Raw genomic sequence first — 7279 nt, 5'->3', positions numbered from 1 at the left:
AGCTCAAGCTAGCTAGCTAGCTCAAGTTCAAGCTAGCTAGCTAGCTCAAGCTCAAGCTAGCTAGCTAGCTCAAGCTCAAGCTAGCTAGCTCAAGCTCAAGCTAGCTAGCTCAAGCTCAAGCTAGCTAGCTAGCTCAAGCTCAAGCTCAAGCTAGCTAGCTCAAGCTCAAGCTCAAGCTAGCTAGCTAGCTCAAGCTCAAGCTAGCTAGCTAGCTCAAGCTCAAGCTAGCTAGCTAGCTCAAGTTCAAGCTAGCTAGCTAGCTCAAGCTCAAGCTAGCTAGCTCAAGCTCAAGCTAGCTAGCTCAAGCTCAAGCCAGCTAGCTCAAGCTCAAGCTCAAGCTAGCTAGCTAGCTCAAGCTCAAGCTCAAGCTAGCTAGCTAGCTCAAGTTCAAGCTAGCTAGCTAGCTCAAGCTCAAGCTAGCTAGCTCAAGCTCAAGCTAGCTAGCTCAAGCTCAAGCCAGCTAGCTCAAGCTCAATCTCAAGCTAGCTAGCTAGCTCAAGCTCAAGCTAGCTAGCTCAAGCTCAAGCTAGCTAGCTAGCTAGCTCAAGCTCAAGCTCAAGCTAGCTAGCTCAAGCTCAAGCTCAAGCTAGCTAGCTCAAGCTCAAGCTCAAGCTAGCTAGCTCAAGCTCAAGCTCAAGCTAGCTAGCTCAAGCTCAAGCTCAAGCTAGCTAGCTAGCTCAAGCTCAAGCTAGCTAGCTCAAGCTCAAGCTCAAGCTCAAGCTAGCTAGCTAGCTAGCTCAAGCTCAAGCTCAAGCTAGCTAGCTAGCTCAAGCTCAAGCTAGCTAGCTCAAGCTCAAGCCAGCTAGCTCAAGCTCAAGCTCAAGCTAGCTAGCTAGCTCAAGCTCAAGCTAGCTAGCTCAAGCTCAAGCCAGCTAGCTCAAGCTCAAGCTCAAGCTCAAGCTAGCTAGCTAGCTCAAGCTCAAGCTAGATAGCTAGCTCAAGCTAGCTAGCTAGCTCAAGCTCAAGCTCAAGCTAGCTAGCTAGCTAGCTCAAGCTCAAGCTAGCTAGCTCAAGCTCAAGCCAGCTAGCTCAAGCTCAAGCTCAAGCTAGCTAGCTAGCTCAAGCTCAAGCTAGCTAGCTCAAGCTCAAGCTCAAGCGAGCTAGCTAGCTCAAGCTCAAGCTAGCTAGCTAGCTCAAGCTCAAGCTAGCTAACTCAAGCTAACTCAGCTAGCTCAAGCTAACTCAAGCTAGCTAAAGCTAACTCAAGCTAACTCAAGCTAACTCAAGCTAACTCAAGCTAGCTAAAGCTAACTCAAGCTAACTCAAGCTAACCCGAGCTAACTCAAGCTAGCTCAAGCTAACCCAAGCTAGCTAAAGCTAACTCAAGCTAACTCAAGCTAATTCAAGCTAACTCAAGCTAACTCAAGCTAACTCAAGCTAACTCAAGCTAGCTAAAGCTAACTCAAGCTAACTCAAGCTAACTCAAGCTAACCCGAGCTAACTCAAGCTAACTGAAGGTAGCTAAAGCTAGTTCAAGCTAACTCAAGCTAGCTAAAGCTAAGACAAGCTAACTCAAGCTAACTCAAGCTAACTCAAGCTAACTCAAGCTAACTCAAGCTAGTTCAAGCTAACTCAAGCTAACTCAAGCTAACTCAAGCTAGCTAAAGCTAACTCAAGCTAACTCAAGCTAACTCAAGCTAACCCGAGCTAACTCAAGCTAACTCAAGGTAGCTAAAGCTAGTTCAAGCTAACTCAAGCTAGCTAAAGCTAAGACAAGCTAACTCAAGCTAACTCAAGCTAACTCAAGCTAACTCAAGCTAACTCAAGCTAGTTCAAGCTAACTCAAGCTAGCTAAAGCTAACTCAAGCTAACTCAAGCTAACTCAAGCTAGCTCAAGCTAACTCAAGCTAGTTCAAGCTAACTCAAGCTAGCTAAAGCTAACTCAAGCTAACTCAAGCTAACTCAAGCTAACTCAAGCTAGCTAAAGCTAACTCAAGCTAACTCAAGCTAACCCGAGCTAACTCAAGCTAGCTCAAGCTAACCCAAGCTAGCTAAAGCTAACTCAAGCTAACTCAAGCTAATTCAAGCTAACTCAAGCTAACTCAAGCTAACTCAAGCTAACTCAAGCTAGCTAAAGCTAACTCAAGCTAACTCAAGCTAACTCAAGCTAACCCGAGCTAACTCAAGCTAACTCAAGGTAGCTAAAGCTAGTTCAAGCTAACTCAAGCTAGCTAAAGCTAAGACAAGCTAACTCAAGCTAACTCAAGCTAACTCAAGCTAACTCAAGCTAACTCAAGCTAACTCAAGCTAGCTAAAGCTAACTCAAGCTAACTCAAGCTAACTCAAGCTAACCCGAGCTAACTCAAGCTAACTCAAGGTAGCTAAAGCTAGTTCAAGCTAACTCAAGCTAGCTAAAGCTAAGACAAGCTAACTCAAGCTAACTCAAGCTAACTCAAGCTAACTCAAGCTAACTAAAGCTAGTTCAAGCTAACTCAAGCTAGCTAAAGCTAACTCAAGCTAACTCAAGCTAACTCAAGCTAGCTCAAGCTAACTCAAGCTAGTTCAAGCTAACTCAAGCTAGCTAAAGCTAACTCAAGCTAACTCAAGCTAACTCAAGCTAACTCAAGCTAGCTAAAGCTAACTCAAGCTAACTCAAGCTAACCCGAGCTAACTCAAGCTAGCTCAAGCTAACCCAAGCTAGCTAAAGCTAACTCAAGCTAACTCAAGCTAATTCAAGCTAACTCAAGCTAACTCAAGCTAACTCAAGCTAACTCAAGCTAGCTAAAGCTAACTCAAGCTAACTCAAGCTAACTCAAGCTAACCCGAGCTAACTCAAGCTAACTCAAGGTAGCTAAAGCTAGTTCAAGCTAACTCAAGCTAGCTAAAGCTAAGACAAGCTAACTCAAGCTAACTCAAGCTAACTCAAGCTAACTCAAGCTAACTCAAGCTAACTCAAGCTAGTTCAAGCTAACTCAAGCTAACTCAAGCTAACTCAAGCTAGCTAAAGCTAACTCAAGCTAACTCAAGCTAACTCAAGCTAACCCGAGCTAACTCAAGCTAACTCAAGGTAGCTAAAGCTAGTTCAAGCTAGCTCAAGCTAGCTAAAGCTAAGACAAGCTAACTCAAGCTAACTCAAGCTAACTCAAGCTAACTCAAGCTAGTTCAAGCTAACTCAAGCTAGCTAAAGCTAACTCAAGCTAACTCAAGCTAACTCAAGCTAGCTCAAGCTAACTCAAGCTAGTTCAAGCTAACTCAAGCTAGCTAAAGCTAACTCAAGCTAACTCAAGCTAACTCAAGCTAGCTCAAGCTAACTCAAGCTAACTCAAGCTAACTCAAGCTAACCCGAGCTAACTCAAGCTAACTCAAGGTAGCTAAAGCTAGTTCAAGCTAGCTCAAGCTAGCTAAAGCTAAGACAAGCTAACTCAAGCTAACTCAAGCTAACTCAAGCTAACTCAAGCTAGTTCAAGCTAACTCAAGCTAGCTAAAGCTAACTCAAGCTAACTCAAGCTAACTCAAGCTAGCTCAAGCTAACTCAAGCTAGTTCAAGCTAACTCAAGCTAGCTAAAGCTAACTCAAGCTAACTCAAGCTAACTCAAGCTAGCTCAAGCTAACTCAAGCTAGTTCAAGCTAACTCAAGCTAGCTAAAGCTAACTCAAGCTAACTCAAGCTAACTCAAGCTAACTCAAGCTAGCTAAAGCTAACTCAAGCTAACTCAAGCTAACCCGAGCTAACTCAAGCTAGCTCAAGCTAACCCAAGCTAGCTATTAAGCTAACTCAAGCTAACTCAAGCTAATTCAAGCTAACTCAAGCTAACTCAAGCTAACTCAAGCTAACTCAAGCTAGCTAAAGCTAACTCAAGCTAACTCAAGCTAACTCAAGCTAACCCGAGCTAACTCAAGCTAACTCAAGGTAGCTAAAGCTAGTTCAAGCTAACTCAAGCTAGCTAAAGCTAAGACAAGCTAACTCAAGCTAACTCAAGCTAACTCAAGCTAACTCAAGCTAACTCAAGCTAGTTCAAGCTAACTCAAGCTAACTCAAGCTAACTCAAGCTAGCTAAAGCTAACTCAAGCTAACTCAAGCTAACTCAAGCTAACCCGAGCTAACTCAAGCTAACTCAAGGTAGCTAAAGCTAGTTCAAGCTAGCTCAAGCTAGCTAAAGCTAAGACAAGCTAACTCAAGCTAACTCAAGCTAACTCAAGCTAGTTCAAGCTAACTCAAGCTAGCTAAAGCTAACTCAAGCTAACTCAAGCTAACTCAAGCTAGCTCAAGCTAACTCAAGCTAGTTCAAGCTAACTCAAGCTAGCTAAAGCTAACTCAAGCTAACTCAAGCTAACTCAAGCTAACTCAAGCTAGCTAAAGCTAACTCAAGCTAACTCAAGCTAACCCGAGCTAACTCAAGCTAGCTCAAGCTAACCCAAGCTAGCTAAAGCTAACTCAAGCTAACTCAAGCTAATTCAAGCTAACTCAAGCTAACTCAAGCTAACTCAAGCTAACTCAAGCTAGCTAAAGCTAACTCAAGCTAACTCAAGCTAACTCAAGCTAACCCGAGCTAACTCAAGCTAACTCAAGGTAGCTAAAGCTAGTTCAAGCTAACTCAAGCTAGCTAAAGCTAAGACAAGCTAACTCAAGCTAACTCAAGCTAACTCAAGCTAACTCAAGCTAACTCAAGCTAACTCAAGCTAGCTAAAGCTAACTCAAGCTAACTCAAGCTAACTCAAGCTAACCCGAGCTAACTCAAGCTAACTCAAGGTAGCTAAAGCTAGTTCAAGCTAACTCAAGCTAGCTAAAGCTAAGACAAGCTAACTCAAGCTAACTCAAGCTAACTCAAGCTAACTCAAGCTAACTAAAGCTAGTTCAAGCTAACTCAAGCTAGCTAAAGCTAACTCAAGCTAACTCAAGCTAACTCAAGCTAGCTCAAGCTAACTCAAGCTAGTTCAAGCTAACTCAAGCTAGCTAAAGCTAACTCAAGCTAACTCAAGCTAACTCAAGCTAACTCAAGCTAGCTAAAGCTAACTCAAGCTAACTCAAGCTAACCCGAGCTAACTCAAGCTAGCTCAAGCTAACCCAAGCTAGCTAAAGCTAACTCAAGCTAACTCAAGCTAACTAAAGCTAGTTCAAGCTAACTCAAGCTAGCTAAAGCTAACTCAAGCTAACTCAAGCTAACTCAAGCTAGCTCAAGCTAACTCAAGCTAGTTCAAGCTAACTCAAGCTAGCTAAAGCTAACTCAAGCTAACTCAAGCTAACTCAAGCTAACTCAAGCTAGCTAAAGCTAACTCAAGCTAACTCAAGCTAACCCGAGCTAACTCAAGCTAGCTCAAGCTAACCCAAGCTAGCTAAAGCTAACTCAAGCTAACTCAAGCTAATTCAAGCTAACTCAAGCTAACTCAAGCTAACTCAAGCTAACTCAAGCTAGCTAAAGCTAACTCAAGCTAACTCAAGCTAACTCAAGCTAACCCGAGCTAACTCAAGCTAACTCAAGGTAGCTAAAGCTAGTTCAAGCTAACTCAAGCTAGCTAAAGCTAAGACAAGCTAACTCAAGCTAACTCAAGCTAACTCAAGCTAACTCAAGCTAACTCAAGCTAACTCAAGCTAGCTAAAGCTAACTCAAGCTAACTCAAGCTAACTCAAGCTAACCCGAGCTAACTCAAGCTAACTCAAGGTAGCTAAAGCTAGTTCAAGCTAACTCAAGCTAGCTAAAGCTAAGACAAGCTAACTCAAGCTAACTCAAGCTAACTCAAGCTAACTCAAGCTAACTAAAGCTAGTTCAAGCTAACTCAAGCTAGCTAAAGCTAACTCAAGCTAACTCAAGCTAACTCAAGCTAGCTCAAGCTAACTCAAGCTAGTTCAAGCTAACTCAAGCTAGCTAAAGCTAAACTCAAGCTAACTCAAGCTAACTCAAGCTAACTCAAGCTAGCTAAAGCTAACTCAAGCTAACTCAAGCTAACCCGAGCTAACTCAAGCTAGCTCAAGCTAACCCAAGCTAGCTAAAGCTAACTCAAGCTAACTCAAGCTAATTCAAGCTAACTCAAGCTAACTCAAGCTAACTCAAGCTAACTCAAGCTAGCTAAAGCTAACTCAAGCTAACTCAAGCTAACTCAAGCTAACCCGAGCTAACTCAAGCTAACTCAAGGTAGCTAAAGCTAGTTCAAGCTAACTCAAGCTAGCTAAAGCTAAGACAAGCTAACTCAAGCTAACTCAAGCTAACTCAAGCTAACTCAAGCTAACTCAAGCTAACTCAAGCTAGTTCAAGCTAACTCAAGCTAACTCAAGCTAACTCAAGCTAGCTAAAGCTAACTCAAGCTAACTCAAGCTAACTCAAGCTAACCCGAGCTAACTCAAGCTAACTCAAGGTAGCTAAAGCTAGTTCAAGCTAGCTCAAGCTAGCTAAAGCTAAGACAAGCTAACTCAAGCTAACTCAAGCTAACTCAAGCTAACTCAAGCTAGTTCAAGCTAACTCAAGCTAGCTAAAGCTAACTCAAGCTAACTCAAGCTAACTCAAGCTAGCTCAAGCTAACTCAAGCTAGTTCAAGCTAACTCAAGCTAGCTAAAGCTAACTCAAGCTAACTCAAGCTAACTCAAGCTAGCTCAAGCTAACTCAAGCTAACTCAAGCTAACTCAAGCTAACCCGAGCTAACTCAAGCTAACTCAAGGTAGCTAAAGCTAGTTCAAGCTAGCTCAAGCTAGCTAAAGCTAAGACAAGCTAACTCAAGCTAACTCAAGCTAACTCAAGCTAACTCAAGCTAGTTCAAGCTAACTCAAGCTAGCTAAAGCTAACTCAAGCTAACTCAAGCTAACTCAAGCTAGCTCAAGCTAACTCAAGCTAGTTCAAGCTAACTCAAGCTAGCTAAAGCTAACTCAAGCTAACTCAAGCTAACTCAAGCTAGCTCAAGCTAACTCAAGCTAGTTCAAGCTAACTCAAGCTAGCTAAAGCTAACTCAAGCTAACTCAAGCTAACTCAAGCTAACTCAAGCTAGCTAAAGCTAACTCAAGCTAACTCAAGCTAACCCGAGCTAACTCAAGCTAGCTCAAGCTAACCCAAGCTAGCTAAAGCTAACTCAAGCTAACTCAAGCTATTCAAGCTAACTCAAGCTAACTCAAGCTAACTCAAGCTAACTCAAGCTAGCTAAAGCTAACTCAAGCTAACTCAAGCTAACTCAAGCTAACCCGAGCTAACTCAAGCTAACTCAAGGTAGCTAAAGCTAGTTCAAGCTAACTCAAGCTAGCTAAAGCTAAGACAAGCTAACTCAAGCTAACTCAAGCTAAACTCAAGCTAACTCAAGCTAACTCAAGCTAGTTCAAGCTAACTTAATGAAGTTAACCCAAGCTAACTTGGGTTAAT

This window comes from Convolutriloba macropyga, unplaced genomic scaffold, assembly GCF_964194025.1.
Source record: "Convolutriloba macropyga unplaced genomic scaffold, txConMacr16.3 SCAFFOLD_4147, whole genome shotgun sequence".
Taxonomy (NCBI): domain Eukaryota; kingdom Metazoa; phylum Xenacoelomorpha; order Acoela; family Convolutidae; genus Convolutriloba; species Convolutriloba macropyga.
Note: the sequence above shows the minus strand (reverse complement) of the source record.